Source organism: Macaca nemestrina, chromosome 10, assembly GCF_043159975.1.
Source record: "Macaca nemestrina isolate mMacNem1 chromosome 10, mMacNem.hap1, whole genome shotgun sequence".
In the NCBI taxonomy this organism is placed as follows: Eukaryota; Metazoa; Chordata; class Mammalia; order Primates; family Cercopithecidae; genus Macaca; species Macaca nemestrina.
The window spans coordinates 33,880,509-33,897,976 of NC_092134.1; the positions used below are offsets into that span (position 1 = coordinate 33,880,509).

General features: G+C 37.9%; 1 protein-coding gene and 1 long non-coding RNA gene across 14 annotated transcripts in view; one reads left to right on the forward strand and one right to left on the reverse strand.

Moving 5' to 3' along the window:
* LOC105463367 (ankyrin repeat and sterile alpha motif domain containing 1B) overlaps nt 1-17,468 on the forward strand; it is a 1,291,052-nt gene that overhangs the window by 731,510 nt on the left and 542,074 nt on the right. The gene's annotated exons all lie outside the window — the stretch shown is intronic.
* LOC105463363 (uncharacterized) lies at nt 2,592-5,735 on the reverse strand. Its single transcript, XR_976282.2, has 3 exons — nt 5,647-5,735; nt 3,094-3,247; nt 2,592-2,750 (listed from the first exon to the last, which is right to left on the reverse strand). It is a non-coding gene; the product is annotated as an uncharacterized lncRNA (long non-coding RNA).

Here is a 17,468-nt window from a genome sequence, read left to right on the forward strand (position 1 = left end):
CATTCCTGCCAGGTGATAAAGAACTCATCCTCCCTCCATTTTCCCAGCTTCACATTAGTGATCACTCTCCTTTAAACCTGACTCCTCACAAAACACAGGAAGAGAGCAAACACAAAAAGAGGAATATCTGATAACAGTGAGCTCTATGACTGAAAAATGTATAACTAATAACTGAAGAATAATGAGGCTCTTACTTCCACAGCCAACACTGTTGGACTATAGGGTTCATATTTGAGGACCTGATTGAGGAGCCAAAAAATAGAAGGAAGCATGAGAAATCTGGCATCTACCCAGAATTTCACCAAGAGTCAGGAATAACATTTATTAAGGACTTTCTAGGTCTTATGTATGCTTTCCCATGTTACCTCTTTTCAGCCTTTGGAAATCCTCTGACCTAGGAATTATTTTCTGCATTTTTCACTTATGGAAACTGAAACCTGGAGAGATCTCATTAGAATGAAGACTTGCATTCTAAACATCTCCTCTGACATTCCCAGCTGCTCCCTTTTGTTCTCTTTTCTTTGACCCCTAAACATCAGAATGTTCCAGGCTTAGTTCTTGTCTCTGCTATTTCTTCTCTTTCTCAATTAACCTCAATAGTTTATTGTCTTATTCATGCTGATGACTCCAAACTTTATATCCCTAACCTGAGTCTCTCTGCAACTTTTGTATTCAGCTGCCTACTTGACTACTTGACATCTCCATTTGAATGTCTAGTAGGCATTTCACCCTTTAAATGTCTAAAATAAAACTAAATTCTCACAGCCATAAAACCTGTTCCTTGTTCAGGTTTCCCCATGTCAGTTAATGAAAACTCCATCCTTTTCACTTGCTCAGAACATTTTTAGCACCTCTTTTTTTTGATATGCCACATCCGATACATCAGTAAATCTTGTTACTTCTATGTTCATATAACAAAACCTAACTGCTTCTCACTGGTTGCATACCTAATATTTTAGACCAAGCCATTGTCTTTTCCTGCCTGGATTAGGGGAATAGCCTTTTAACTGGCCTGCTTCAACCTTCTCTTCCCTACAGTCTATTCGCACTAGAGTAGCCAGAGTAATCTTTTGAAAACACATGTCACATCTCTCCACAAAACCTTCCAAGGTTTTTCATCTCATAAATCAGTGAAAACCAGAATCCTTATTAAAGAAAGGCAAGGTTTACATGAGCTGGTCCTATGCCTTGCTAAACTCATCCGTTACTGCCCTCTCCTTTGCCCACTTTGCTCCAGGCACACTGGCATTACTATTCTTGAACATACGAAGTATAGTCATGCATCAGGGACTTTGTACCTGCTATTTCCTCTGCCTAGAATGCTCTTCTCCCAGGTAGCCGAGTGATTTATTTCTGCACTTTCTACAGTTCTTTACTCAAACATTGTTTTATCAAAGATGCTTTCCTGACTACCACAAAATAGCAACTTCCTCCCCTCACAACACACCCATCCCCTTTACCTTCTATATTTTTCTTAATTGCATTTATTATTACTGCACATACACATTTGACTTTTCCTTTGATCTCTCACCACAAAAAGGTAATCTCCATGAGAACAGGAATTTAGTTTTGTTCGTACTGAAAGCCCAGCATCTACAACAGTGTCTGGTATGTATTAGACTGAATCATACAAAACCATTATTTTTGTAGTTCAAATAAAGTTGAGTATCAGCATCTTTATGGTTCAATTTAGTAGATTCTCAGTAAACATTTGTTTAATTGATGAATGAATTAAAATTGATGAATGAATTAAACCTATGACAGCCTACTTTCAAAGCCCATGTTCCTTCTAGTATACAACTCTACTTCTCTATTAATGAAATTGCTTCCTGGCAAAATGTTTCCTACTTCTCACAAGTTCTTTTATTTGTTCACGGTCATGAAGTTTGATACGCTAGTTATGGGCATTTGTATAGCCAGAAAAAAATAATAAAAGTAATGCTGGTGCTTGCTAATTGTTTTGAAAGTACCCGCCAACAGACAGTATTTGTTCTTTGTCTGTTAAGAAGAGCCAGACTGGATGAGTCAGGTCTGAACATTGCCACTGAATTCAGCTACTTGGGCTAGATTCTATGCCTTCATGTGAGCCAGAACACTGGTCATGGTAAAGCACTCCTCTACTATCAGTTCACAACTCAGTCTTTTCTCTTCTAATTTTGAAAATTCATAAGCAAAGAGGTATTCATTCCACTGAAACAGTTAATTTTTAGTTACATTTTGACTTGAGTGAATTACCCTTCAATTTCATAAAAAATCTAGCATGTAATATGTGCTGTAGTAAATACCACTAGCTGCCATATACATAAACCCCATACTCTGAGTGGATCAGCACAATAAGTGTTTATTTCTCATTCATGTTGCAGTACAATGAAGGTAGACCAGGCAGTTCTCTTCTCATGCTTTATTCAGGGATCCAGATGCCTACCATTTTGTGGCCCCACCTTTCCCTTGGTTCATAGAATCCTCTCCATCCATTCAGTAGATGAGAGAAGACAGCAAAGATTCTCAGTGGAAGGGCTTATGGTTTGGGCTCATGTGTTAGTCAAGGGTCTCCAGAGAAACAGAACCAATAAAGTGTGTGTGTGTGTGTGTGTGTGTGTCTGTGTGAGAGAGAAAGAGAGAGAGACAGAGAGAGAAAAAGAGAGAGAGACTGATTATAAGGAAGCTCGTGCTATTACGGAGGCTGACATATCCTAAGATCTGCAGTCAGCAAGCTGGAGACCCAGGAGAGCTGATGTTTCCATTCAAGTCTGAAAGCAGAAAAGAAAACAACATCTTAGCCCAAAGGCAGTCAGTCAGTGGGAATTCCTTTTCACTCAGCCTTTTTGTTCTAGTTAGTCTTCAACTGATTGCCCTACCCATATTAGAGAGGGCAATCTACTTTACTTAGTCTATCAGTTCAAATGTTAGTCCCATCCAGAAACACCCTCACAGATGCACCTAGAATGTTTGACCAAAGACCAGAGCACTCTGTGGCCCCATCAAGTTAACATAAAATATACCATGGCAGCCCAGAAATAAAACAAGTAACTTGTGCTTACATAAATTGTGCTTATATTCCAATGCCCAGAACTAAGTAATATGGTCACCTACCTCTAAAGGATAGTTGAGGAAGAGAATCAGATTATGTATCCAGCAAGACAAGAAGAAGACATTTATGGTGAGCACTGGCAGGCCCTGCCAAACAATATAGCTGTATAACTACTCGGTAGCATTCCTCGATGTTAGTGCTTGTTGCAAAATTCATCTGTAAAAAAGTACTGAATTTTTGATATTTGGATAAAATATCAATTATGAGAATTGTTTATAATACAATTTGAGCTGCTGATTCCTTTAATTATTATTTATTTTCTTTAATTTTTTATTTATTTTTATTTTTATTTTTTTTGAGACAGGGTCTCACTCCTGTCACTCAGGCTGGAGTGCAGTAGTGCAATCACAACTCACTGAACCCTCAACCTCCCAGGCTCAGGTGAACCTCTGACCTAACCTTCCCAGGTAGCTGGGACTACAGGCATGCACCACATGCCCAGCTAATTTTTTGTAGATATGGAGTTTCACCATGTTGCCTAGGCAGGTCTTGAACTCCTGGGTTCCAGTGATCCAGCCACCTCGGCCTCCCAAAGTGCTGGGATTACAAGCATGAGCCACCGTGCCCAGCCCCTAGTTATTATTTCTCAGCAATTTAGACAATTACAGAAACCCCCATCTTATTCCTATATTTTTTCATTTTGAGAACATATTTTATAATATTCAACTGCACTTTACCAGGATAATCAGCATTTGTCAAAAGATAAAGCTTCTACAACCTCCCCCAACCCCACCCCACAGATTGCATGCTTCCATTTATACGAAGTGTCTAGAATAGGCAAATCTATAGAGAGAGAGAAACTGGATTAGTGGTTGCCTAGGGCTGGGGGTGGGAAGAGTGTGAATGAGGAGTGACTGCTGCAAGGTTTCTTTTTTGGATGATGGAAATCTTCTACAATTAGATTATGGGAGTGGCTGTACAATTCTCTAAGTACACTAAAAATCATTGAATTGTATACTTTAAATAGATGAATTTTACAGTATGTAGATTATATCTCAATAGCCCTTTTCCTTATAATAAAGTTAATGTAGTTCAATTAATTTTTCTTGTTGGTGAAAGCTTTCAGATTACCTCCTAACCCATGTCAGCCTGAAAAGAAGGGTTGGCAGAAAATGCTGAGGAAGACTCAAAGCACAAAAGGACAAAGGCAGGAGGATAGTTGGACCCCAGGAATTCAAGGCCAACGTGGGGCCAGTCAGTGAGTCAATGAGTCAGTGAATGGGCATGTGTTGAGGGCCCACACCATTTCAGGCACTGTTCTGGGTCCTGAAAATGGAAACACAAAGAAAACCATGGCCTTTGTCTTCAGGGAATTCACAATCTAGTGAAGGAGTCAGACTTGTACAAAGTACCATGTGCTATATTTTAGGTGCAATAATTTAGGATAATACAAGATCATATGAAGCAAAAGAAAGGCTAGTCATACCTAGATATTTTAAAATATTTAATGCAGTTGCATTTTCCACAACCAGTAGAGACTTTTCCTTTCATATTTTCAGGATGGCTTGTACTTTTTATTTTTTTGCTTGAAGTATTTCCCTTTCTCCATTTATTTTATTAATTTACATATTAATTTAACAAATATGTGCCAGTTAGGTTGTTAGATATTGGGACATGATCACGTACACAGAAGATTACAATCCTTCATGCAGTATCTGTATTTAACTCAGCTTGGGGAGGTTTCAAAGGCTTCTTGGAGGAGACGATGCCTGGCCTTGGTCTTGAAGGATGAGTAAGAATCAAAGAGAGGGGGAGGAAGCGCAGAAGAGGGTACATAAAAGCATATGGAAATAAGATATATTTGGAGAATTTCTTTTTTCCTGGGTCTCTGTCCGTACTAGTTAAGATAAATATCAACTGTGGAAACAGACACGTCCCCAAAAATTGTAGTGGTTTATCATAATAGCAAATATTTTCCTTGCTTATATAAAGTCCAAATGATGGGGCCTGGACACAGAGGTTCATTCAGAGACTTTGCAGTGTTCAACACATGGCTTCCAAGGTCAGCCTCAGTGTTGCTATCTAGCCAGCAGATGGGAAAGATGGTGGAAGATTGCATGAAAGGTTCTGCATGAAAGGTTCTCCTGGGCCAGGCCTGGATGTGGTGTGCATCACTTCTGCCTGCCTTCTCTTGGCCAGCTCTCTGTCACATGGTCCCACTTAAATGAAGGTGGGGCTAAGGAAATGTAATTCCTGATGGGCAGCTGCTTCCCAGCAACACAGCAGCTCTATTCTGTGGAAGGGAACATTAATCTTTGGTGGACAGCTTGATTTCTGATACCCTCACTTGAATAGTTTTATCTTTTATGTCATAAAGCAGAGAATTATGTCTGTGGATTATTATCACTTTCATCAGTTTGCTCACAAATCAAGTGAATTCTGCTGAGAATGATCACAAAGCATGTTCAAATTGTCTCCTGAGTAGGAAAGACAAATACCTATTTTTTAGGCTACCAGATGAGACCTATTCAGGAATAGTCTATGGGGCAATACTTCACAATGGTCTGTTCCACCCCATAAGTGTGTATTCAACCTTACAGTGATCAAGAACTTACCTTTTTATCTGAGTTCCCTTAAGACTCAGCACCAGTTAGTGACTCATACCAATTCAAAAGCACATACTATCTTGAGCCAGATCTTGACTGCATAGAGTTCAGTTTTGCTTCCCAAGCTACTGAATAATACCGAGGACTCAAGGACTTCTGTAGAACTGGGTGAGCCTTGGAAGTAAAGGGAAGAACTCTTTACTAACCCACAAGTGCTTCCTTGGTTCTATCTCTAACATTTCATACACATAGCTTTAGATCCTCCTATTTTATTATTTTATATTTATCTCCAATAAGCAATACTCTTTTTAATTTTCATAGACCCTTTCTGCTGGTAAAATCAATATTTCCTTGGATTCTCAGCTGCCATTTTTCGATGTGGCGTCAAAGTAGCTTTGATAACATGATTCTTATGTGGCCTGTGAAGGAATCCAGTGATTTTGTTTTTGCTTTTAACTCATGCTAAGGGTAAATAGGGGTGATCTTCTTTCATTGGGTACTCCTGTGGGAAACAAACACAGTCACATTTTAAAATAAAACTTTGTCATTTACTAAGAACTACATGGCAGATAGGAATGGATGAGGGAGAGTGCTTATCAGACGGCACCTGGAGACCATCACGTCTCAGTTTTTTAATGCATCAAAATAACAAGTTCTCTTTTGTACTTGAAGACATCTCAAGAATCCTTTCAAGAACAGCTCTGTGATCATCAGGTTAGGAAGTAAGCCCTCATGACAGGTAGGGGAGAAAGGACCTAGTGATATGGCAAGGACAGGGAATATAAACATAAGTTAGGCCAGGCGCGGTGGCTCACGCCTGTAATCCCAGCACTTTGGGAAGCCAAGGTGGGCAGATCACGTGGTCAGGAGATCTAGACTATCCTGGCTAATATAGTGAAATCCCATCTCTACTAAAAAAAAAAAATACAAAAAAAATACAAAAAATTAGCCGGGCATGGTGGCGGGTGCCTGTAGTCCCAGCTACTCGGGAGGCTGAGGCAGGAGAATGGCGTGAACCTGGGAGGCGGAGCTTGCAGTGAGCCGAGATTGCACCACTGCACTCCAGCCTGGGCCTGGGTGACAGAGCGAGACTCCATCTCAAAAAAAAAAAAAAAAAAAAAAACATAAGTTAGCTGACTTCAAAAAGGGGTCACAGTGTTTGTCTAATAAAATATTAAGGAACTATAGAGAGGTCATATAACTTATCCAGAGAAGTAAAACATTACAAAACTATTAAAGAGCTTCCATATTTGTTGAGCCTTCCACTTTCTCTACTGACTGATATGTAGCACAATCTTATTACAGAGAGGGTGATTTCTTCATCTGCTGTGTATAAAATGGCAGGCACCGTGTGATGTTTTTTAAATGTCTGATTCCATTGTCAGAAGAAGGTTTTATTATCCTCACTTTAAAAATGGTGTATACTTTTACTAGGGTTGCCATAACAAAATACCACAGACTGGGTGACTTAAACAATAGAAATGTATTTTCTCACAGTTCTGGAGCCTGGAAGTCCAAAATCAAGGTTCCAGCAGGGTTGGCTTCTTTTGAAGGCTCCCTTCTTATAAATGAGAGAGATGCCCACCCTCTTGCTTCCTCCTCACATGATGGCCCTCCACTCTGTGCAAACACATCTTGAGTGTCTCTCAACGTGTCCAAATTTTCTATTTTTATAAGGATATCAGTAATACTGAATTGAGGCCCATCAAAAAAGCATCATTTTACTTTCATCATCACTTTAAAGGGCCTATACCCAAATACAGTCACAGGACTAAGCTACTAGGAGTTAACAGCTTCAGCATTTGAATTTTGGGAGGAGATGGGGACATAATTTAATGCCCAAAATGTAATGCCCTAAACCTCCTAGTGAGATGAAATATTCACCCAGAGCTTCTCTAACTCAACTCTCATTCATAAAAAACTAGTAAACCTCATCCTTTGTCTTCTAAGTAAGGACTCAGTATAATCTAACAGGGTAAGCATGCTAAATTATTCTGGCATAGGAAGTAGATGTTGTTTGTATACTTACTCTTTTAAGTCCAGGACAATTTTTTCTCTTGAAAAGTTTACTCCTTAATTTACTAGTTCTGGCATCTCAGGGAAGCATCATCAAGTTCATTTTAATTTTTAAATTGCTGACACTGGGAGCTAGTGTCACTCAAAATCATTTCTTTACTTTTCATGGAAAATTGAGACTGAAGATGAATTTAGCAGGTTAGCTTTCCCAGACTGTGACAGATTGTATTTTGGATGACCACAATATCATCTTTCCATCTTTACATTTTCCTTTTAATATGATAATGACATTTTCCCATCAAGAGGTGAGATTTATATTTATGTTTGAATATGTATGGCCAGTGACTATGGCAGAAGTGACACTAAGTGGCCAGGTATATACCCCAAAAGAATTATATTGAAGAGATAAATGTACTCCCATTTCATTGCAGTACTATTCACAATAGCCAAGATTTGGAAACAACCTAAGTGTCCATCAACAAATAAATGGATAAACAAAATGTGGTACATATGCACGATTGAGTACTATTAAGCCATAAAAAAGAGTGAGATACTGTCATTTGCAACAACACAGATGGAACTGGAGGACATTATGTTAAGTGACATAAGACAGGCATAGGAAGACAAACTTTGCACATTCTCACTTATTTGTGAGAGCTAAACATCAAAACAATTGAACTCATTAAGATAGAGAGTAAAATGATGGTTACCAGAGGCTGGGAAGGCTAGTGGGCAGAGGATGATTAATGGGTACAAAAAAATAGTTAGATGCAATGAATAGAATCTAGTACTTGATAGCACAGCAGGGTGACTATAGTCAATATTAATTTATCGTACATTTTAAAATAACTAAAAAGGTAGAATTAGATTGTTTATAAAACAAAGAAAGGATAAATACTTGATATGATGGATACAGCATTTACCCTTCTGGGATTATTATGCATTATATGGCTGTATCACAATATTTCATTTACTCCATTAATATATACACCTACTATGTACCCACAGAAATTTTAAAATAAAAACAATTTTAAAAAGTGAACTTCAAGACTAGGGTCATAGGAGGCAGTGTGGATTTTGCCTGGTTCCTTTGGAAAGCTCGCTCTTAGAACCCAGCCACCATGCTTTAAGGAAGCACAATAGCCATGTGGAGAAGTCATGTGTACTGTTCTAGCTATTAACCCAAGTAAAGTCTCATTTGAAAGCCAGCATTAGCCACCAAACATGTGAGTGAGAAAACCTTTGCATTGACCCCAGGCCTATCCACTGTCTTACTGAAACTGCATTTTTAAGATACTATTTTATATAACAATAGAGGACTAGAACAAATTTTAATACCTGGAAATGCGATGCTATTATCATGTCATATTGTAGTATCCTATAACATATGGTGTAGGTTTTGAACCAAGTAGCAGGAAGAAACTGAAAGGACATTGAAAAAGTGTTAGTGAAACAGCTTCATGAAGAATGTTGAGGAAAGACTAAAAAAGCAGGTGTTGGCAGAAGCGCTGGGTAGATCATCACTGGGAGCTTAAAGGAAAGTACGGAAAATGTGACTGGAAGCTGGAGGAAAGGAGACTTTTGTAATATGGTGGCAGAATGTCTGGCAATTCTGTTGCTTGCAATAACATGGAAAATAGTAAATGTATCTAATGACAATCTAAGATTTCCAGGCAGAATATTGAAAGTGCCGCCTAGCTTCTCCTTGCTAGATGACAAAATGTGAGAAAACAGAGATAAGTGAAAGAACGGACTGTTAATTACAAAGGGGGCAAGATTATTTGTATTAAAAAAAAGTGGTTTTTGTTCTTAGTCTCCCCAGATGTCAAATTAAACTAAAATTAATAAATTGCTTCTGGGTCAGAGTTCAAATCCAGAGCACTATCAGGGAAGTACAGTCTAGAGTGTAATCCCTGGATATGCTTATAAAATTCCTTATTAAGCCCTCAAAAGATCAAATATGGTGACTTATAGAAACTTTCAGACAGACAGAAGACCTAAGACCTTAAGGGCATGCCTTGAGGCTCCTCTGCCCTAAAAAATAAGGGTTCTGAGAATCCAAGGACATTGCAGAGCTGCGATGTCCAATCTTTTGGCTTCCCTGGGACACATTGGAAAAAGAATTGTCTCAGGCCACAGATAAAATACACTAACAATAGCTGATGAGCATTAAAAAAAAATCGCTAAAAAAGGCCGGGTGTGGTGGCTCATGCCTATAATCCCAGCACTTTGGGAGGCCAAGGCAGGTGGATCACGAGGTCAGGAGTTCAAGACCAGCCTGGCCAAGATGGTGAAACCCTGTCTCTACTAAAAATACAAAAAATTAGCCGGGCGTGGTGGCACGTGCCTGTAATCCCAGTTACTCCGGAGGCTGAGGCAGAGAATTGCTTAAACCTGGAGGGGCGGAGGTTGCAGTGAGCCGAGATCATGCCACTGCACTCCAGCCTGGGCGACAGAGTGAGACTCCATCAAAAAAAAAAAAAAAAAAGAAAAGAAAAAAAAATCACACACACAAAAAAGAATCTGATAATGTTTTAAGAAATTTTGCAACTTTGTGTTGGGTCACATTCAAAGCATGCAGCCCGTGGGCTGTGGGTTGGTCAAGCTTGTAGAGAGTCATGCAACAGTCTTACAGGGAACTCAAGGTAGAGAAAGACTTATATCAGAAAGATTTGTGGATATGACATTTATCTAATTACGTGAATTGTCAGTTAGTAAACACAAGCCCCACAATGTTTTTAGATAATTATTCTGGTGGAAGCATCCCTAGCTTGGAGTAGAAGGGACAGAGAAAATACAATAAATAAAGAGACCTTTGGGCCCTCAAGCTTTTATGAACAGAAAGCAGGCATAAGAATGTTTCTTATATGAAAAGAAGGATCATTCAGAGGGAGGAAACAAGAACCCAGAAAGTAGAACTAAGAACAATAGTGAACAACTCCAACTCAATAAGATAGTGCCCTACTCAAGAAATGCAATCTGTACCCAACAGGATTTCAGAATGTCTATGGACCAGTAACTTGCTCAACTTCCATTTTCCCTCTTTTTGGTTGCAGATATCTGTAGAGGTTATCCTATGGCTGTCCCACCACTGCATGTTGGATTTATGGGAGAATATTATTCTCCAGATGTAGCGTGATCCAGAGATATTGGCAGGATCAGTAGTAGCACTGCACAATAATCAGTGGAATAGCAAATGCATTGTAGAAGTGTATGAACAACTTCAAGACATTATTGAAGCTGTATAAGAAAAAAATAAAAGCATATCTTCAAATGATGCTTTTTATAAAGTCACTCAAATGGTCTGGAGAAGAAAGGGATTTATAGGTTTTATCCTTAAAAATGATTATAATCCAAACTCTCAAAATGTATGTTATATTCAAATTTTCTGCTAATTAGTGAAACAAAGGAAATTACTTAATTCTTTACTTCAAATATTATTTTTAACATTTTTAATTGATATATAATAGCTGTACATATTTTGGGGCCGCATGTAATATTTTGATACCTGTGAACAGTGTGTATTGGTCAAATCAGGATAAATGTTTAACATGATGGATATCCCAATTATCCTTCTCCTGGACGCTTCAAGCCTTCATTATACTCCAGAGTTCCAAAATAGTTATACCAGACAGATTCTGCTAGAACAATTATTGTCTAAGCAGGGAGATAGATTTCTGGTGCTTCCTACTTCATCATTTTCCCAGAATTGTCTCTTGCCTAGATTTTAATATGTTATTTCTCAAGCACTAACAAAGTGTTCTGAAGAGTGTTCTAGTCACATGGCCCTTATCTATTATGTCTAACAAAGATGTAATCCCTGGGTTAGCTCTGAAACTGGAGTTAGCTCCCTTCTTTTATTGCAACCACTTATGGTCATTATAAACCATAAAAATACCATACTGGAATCATCTCTGTATCCAGTGTTTAGTCCATAGAAGACACTGTTTATTGAACAAATTGTCTCATACTAGGGTCCCTGCACAGTTCCCACTAGCGGTTTTCCCTGGCCCCTTTTGGTGTGTCATCAGGTGAACACTGATAATCACTGATTCCATCTCCCAACTGAAAGACAAAAAACAGAACATCTGATATCTGAAAGTTTCACTGACATGTATTCTATTAGCACCACTAACTCTCATTCCCACATGCACCTTTGATTTGGTAAGTGTGGACTGTTGTACCATCTCTGATGAGATGTAACATTTATAATCAATAAAATCAACTGTTACCTCCAACTGTTACCCAATCCTTCCTTCACTCCAGTCTTGGTTCATCCTTCTTCCCCCCAACAGGTCCTACTATGCCATGTTGCTAAGACCTTTTCATTTATCTCTTCAACAAACTAGTTTTAAGTGCCCATACTTTTTAACATTTCATAAATATATATGTAGTGTTTGTTGACTGATTGCTGACTGAATAAATGAATATGATGTGTCTCATACTGTGAGTGAATAACTTTTTAATTTAACTTTTTAATTACTGATGTTATGGCCCCTTCTCTTAACTAATTATTTTAACTGAGCAGCTATTCAGAATAGGTCCTATAATAGAAGCTAGGGATACTAATTTAAAGAAAACATTATCCCTAATCTTAGGAATATTTCACCTGAAGGATAGATATGCACAAATAATTAATTATTTTTCAATGCAGTAGGTATAAACAAAATGTTTTTACACAATGTTAAGAGAGAACAAAGAAGGAGTACCTAACCAAACCTGAGGAAAGAGAAACAAACAAACAAAAAAAGGCTTCATGAAGTTGGTGATTCATGAGCTGAGTCACAGGATGAGAAGAGCTAACCATGTGACAGTAAACAGGGAGAAAGGAGCCAAGCAAAGGCATTCTAGACACAGGAGATAGCTGAACTAAAAAGAGAGAGGCCATAAAGAATATGATGAATTGGCAGAGCTGCAGATAATTTGAATTTGCCAAGATATAAAGTGCAAGGCAAGAAGTAGTGAATGTTATGCCAGAGAGGAAGGCAGGGACTCTGTGAAACTGAAGAGAAGGCATTGGGCTTTATCCTTTAGATTAGTCTCTAATCACTTCAAAACTCATTTAAAGACACATTCATTAATTTTTCCATGTCTGTAAATGGATTATAACTTTTATTTTTCTCATCTTCAGTAATAAGATCTGTGAAATTGTTAATGTGCTAATTGATGGTTTGTTTTGACTCACATTAAAATAAATTTTTAAAACTATTAAATTAAAATATTCTTTTTTGAACTAGTTAGTGATACTGCACAGCACTCTGTATGGTTCGAGAATATTCATTTGGAAAGTGAATATGAAGAGCTTTGTGTAATGGAGTGACATCATTAGATTTGAATTACAGAGAACAATCCAGCTCTGGTGCAAAAAAAATGGATTTGAGGAAGATGAGGCTGATATTAAGGAAACCAGCTAGGGAACTCTTACAGGTACTCAGACAGGATATTATAAGGACCTGAATTAGGACACTGTGGATAGATATTATTTCAAGTACTTGCCACAGAGTTTGGGCACTAGGGATTCAGTAGTTAACGTGGTTGATAACATCCTTACCTCCATAAGTCTTACATTCTAGTGGGAGGGAGGGGACAGAAAATAAGCAAAAAAACAAATATAAGTAATCTCAGGTAAATAAAATAGGAAGATAACATTATATAGGAATGACTAGAGGAGGTAGGAGGCAGTGAGTGGTAGGTGGGGTGAGGGCTAAGAGGATGATTACTTTAAATTAGGGACCAGAATAGGCTTCTCTGAAGAGGTGATATTTGAGCTGAGCTCTCATAATGAGAAAGGGAAAACTCTGAGTAAGAAAAAGCAAAGCATTTCAATTTTAGAAATGGAGATAAAATCCAAGGGCTGAGATTTTGACTAGATAAGAGAGAAGGAAGAGTCAAGGATTGCCTAATTTCAAAGTTATGTCTTGGAACCCCATTGATCAACCTAACTGGGGCCTTTTGTGAGTTTCACATAGTCTTACCTCACTTTCACTGCAGTCTTTGTTAATCAAGGGACTCTGTTACATGTTTTAATATTGTCGCTATCTTTTTTGAAAAATGTACTATTCATCTTCCTTTGGTTTAATGCCAAAAATTCTCACCTGAAATGTTTCCATATTTTTATTTCAAATGGAACAATGGCTCAGTCAGTTATCAAGTACCCCTGGCATCACTCATGTAAAATATGCTTTTAAAAATAATGAGCAAGTCAGCCGGGCGTGTTGGCTCATGCCTGTAATCCCAGCACTTTGAGAGGCTGAGGCAGGCAGATCACGAGGTCAGCAGATCGAGACCATCCTGGCTAACACGGTGAAACCCCCGTCTCTACTAAAAAATACAAAAAAATTAGCCGGGCGTGGTGGCGGGCACCTGTAGTCCCAGCTACTCGGGAGGCTGAGGCAAGAGAATGGCGTGAACCCGGGAGGAGGAGCTTGCAGGGAGCCAAGACTGCACCACTGCACTCCAGCCTGGGAAACAGAGTGAGACTACACCTCAAATAATAATAATAATAATAATAATAATAATAATAATAATAAGAAGAAGAAGAAGAAGAAGAAGAAGAAGAAGAAGAAGAAGAAGAAGCAGCAGCAGCAGCAGCAGCAGCAGCAGCAGCAAGTCTTTTGAACTGATGAATTTACATGAAAACCTGTGACAAAAAAAAAAAAAAATCTGCTTATTTCATCCCAAATAAATTAATAAGAACTCTAAGGGTTTGTTTAATGCAATTTTATTCTAAACATATTCAATATTATGTTAGAGTGATAGCTTCCTTTAGCAGTGTTGGAGACTGCATACAAGAAGCATTTAATTATGAATGCCATAATTTGCTCAATTGATGCCTGTCTTTTATGTGCAAACCATAGATAATTTTCTCTAAATAAATGTAACCATGAAAATAATATTTAAAACAGGAAGATTAAAAAATGTATTTGCTTGATATAAAACGAAAACTGCATAGTCAAAACTAACTGCTTTAGTGACAAATAAGCAGCTCTTAAATTCAAATTACAAAGGTATCATCTGTTCATTTAGGAGTCATTTCCCAGATAAGAATTAGAGAATGAATTTTGAAAATAATATCAAGATTTTGTTTTCAAGGAGAAGCTGATTTTAAAGTAATATTAGAATTGTGCTCTGTGTATTTGTAATGATTTTCAGCAAGCCATTACATAATACAACCAATGACACCTGATTTTATGCTCAATGAATTAATAAGGAGTATAAATTTCATTTTGCTTTCCAAGTTAGGTTTTATTCCAAAGACAGAACTCATTGTCTCAAACGGCGTTCCCTAATGAAAAGATAATGGAAGTGGAGAATATTTGGAAATTTAAACCCTCCTTTCTTTTTATCATCAGTGAGTCCATGCCCTTGACTGTCATATTGTTGCAGTTTGTGCTTTCAAATTTTTCTGCTACTTGTGTCAGCTATAGCATAAAACAGGAAAGTGATTTTTTTTAATTTAGAATAAAAAAGGGAATTGTGCTTTCCTATTACATTTCTTTATATCACTACCAGCATGTGTGTGTGTTGGAGTTGGGGGTCATTTTATGCCCATTATCTTTGTCTCCAAGTTTTCAAAGTTCTGAGTCAGACAGTGAATACCCACTGGGGACAAAAACTACAAGGGGTGAACTCTATGTCATGGCCCTCATAAAAGAGGCCAAGGTGACACAGACATAACAGCCAAACCAATTGCATGCCTTAAACATTGATGGAACTGAGAACTTAGCCAGTCTGATTTTCACTCAGCCAAGATTCCCACTTCCATTTACAATAAAGTGAACAAGACCTATCCAGGTATAAGCAACTGCTTAACAACTTAGGACTTCCTGTCCCCTTTTTCAAGGGGACTTACATTTCTGCTCTGAATTCTAGTAGTGTTCAGTAAAACAGAGTTACGTTTAATATGACAAATATTGAGATCGCTGTCTATAGAGTTTCTGCATCAGTTGCCTTAAAATATACATCTCCCAATTCTTTTTTTTTTTTAATTTATTTATTATTATTAAACTTTAAGTTGTAGGGTACATGTGCATAACGTGCAGGTTTGTTACATATGTATACTTGTGCCATGTTGCTGTGCTGCACCCATCAACTCGTCATTTACATCAGGTATAACACCCAGTGCAATCCCTCCCCCCTCCCCCCTCCCCATGATAGGCCCAGGTGTGTGATGTTCCCCTTCCTGAGTCCAAGTGATCTCATTGTTCAGTTCCCACCTATGAGTGAGAACATGCGGTGTTTGGTTTTCTGTTCTTGTGATAGTTTGCTGAGAATGATGGTTTCCAGCTGCATCCATGTCCCTACAAAGGACACAAACTCATCCTTTTTTATGGCTGCATAGTATTCCATGGTGTATATGTGCCACATTTTCTTAATCCAATCTGTCACTGATGGACATTTGGGTTGATTCCAAGACTTTGCTATTGTGAATAGTGCTGCAATAAACATACATGTGCATGTGTCTTTATAGCAGCATAATTTATAATCCTTTGGGTATATACCCAGTAATGGGATGGCTGGATCATATGATACATCTAGTTCTAGATCCTTGAGGAATCGCCATACTGTTTTCCATAATGGTTGAACTAGTTTACAATCCCACCAACAGTGTAAAAGTGTTCCTATTTCTCCACATCCTCTCCAGCACCTGTTGTTTCCTGACTTTTTAATGATCGCCATTCTAACTGGTGTGAGATGGTATCTCATTGTGGTTTTGATTTGCATTTCTCTGATGGCCAGTGATGATGAGCATTTTTTCATGTGTCTGTTGGCTGTATGAATGTACATCTCCCAATTCTTAAATGAAAGAGTGCTATAGATGACTCTCAAAAACAAGTTGAGTTCTCTTGATAGTCATATACCTATTTTTTCAAGTTGACTGAGCTATATACTGTGTTAAGAAGTTTGGAATATAGCATCAGCGAGGTAAGAGTTCCAACCCCAGAGTAAAACTTGGGTTTGAGTCCCACTTCTGCTGATTACTTTAGTTAGATTACTTATATCCCTCGAACATTATAACCTACCTTTGCAACCTTATTTTTCACCATTCTCCCTTCATGTCTTCTTTCAGTAATCATACATACAAAATGACTCAGTTTTCTTGTGCCGTCTGTACTTTCTGAGCTCCGTATCTTTGCTTGTGCATGCTTCCTCTGCTTGGAACGTCCCTCGCTCATTTCTGTATATCTAAGTCCTGCCTATCCTCCAAGGCTCCATTTTTTTCCAGAAAGATTTTATTTTGTCTTCTTCCGAAGCTCACAAAACTTCTTTAAAAACATATATTATGATGTGTCTGGTTTCATGTTTTATAACTATAAGCTGTTCAAGATAATGGACTTTTTTTGATTAAATTTTGTCACTCTAGTGCCTCAGTATGATACGTATGTTTGTTGAAAGATTGAATGAATGAATGAATGAATGAATGCATGCATGTACAGCCAAATAATCTTTATTTTCTTATTGATAAGCTGGGGGAAATAGTACCTGCCTCACAGATTATCCTATTATATTTAATTATACATTGGAAATGTATATCTTTTATAAACAATAACAGGCTCCAAAAATGTAATGTATTTTAATTCTATTTTATAAGAGGAACTAAATTATTACTGACATATTTGTAGCAAGAAAGAGAGAGAGTCAGGAGAGAAAAAAATTAGGCATAAAATTATTTCCCTGTGTTATGAGTCAGGCTTCAGCAAGGATTCCTTTGATCATGACTTTGGAAAGGTGCATTGTATGGAAAATTCATTGCTTGAGCAATTGAAAGCAGCTCTTTCATCTCTGAATTGTTCCTGTCAAACTGGTCTGGATGT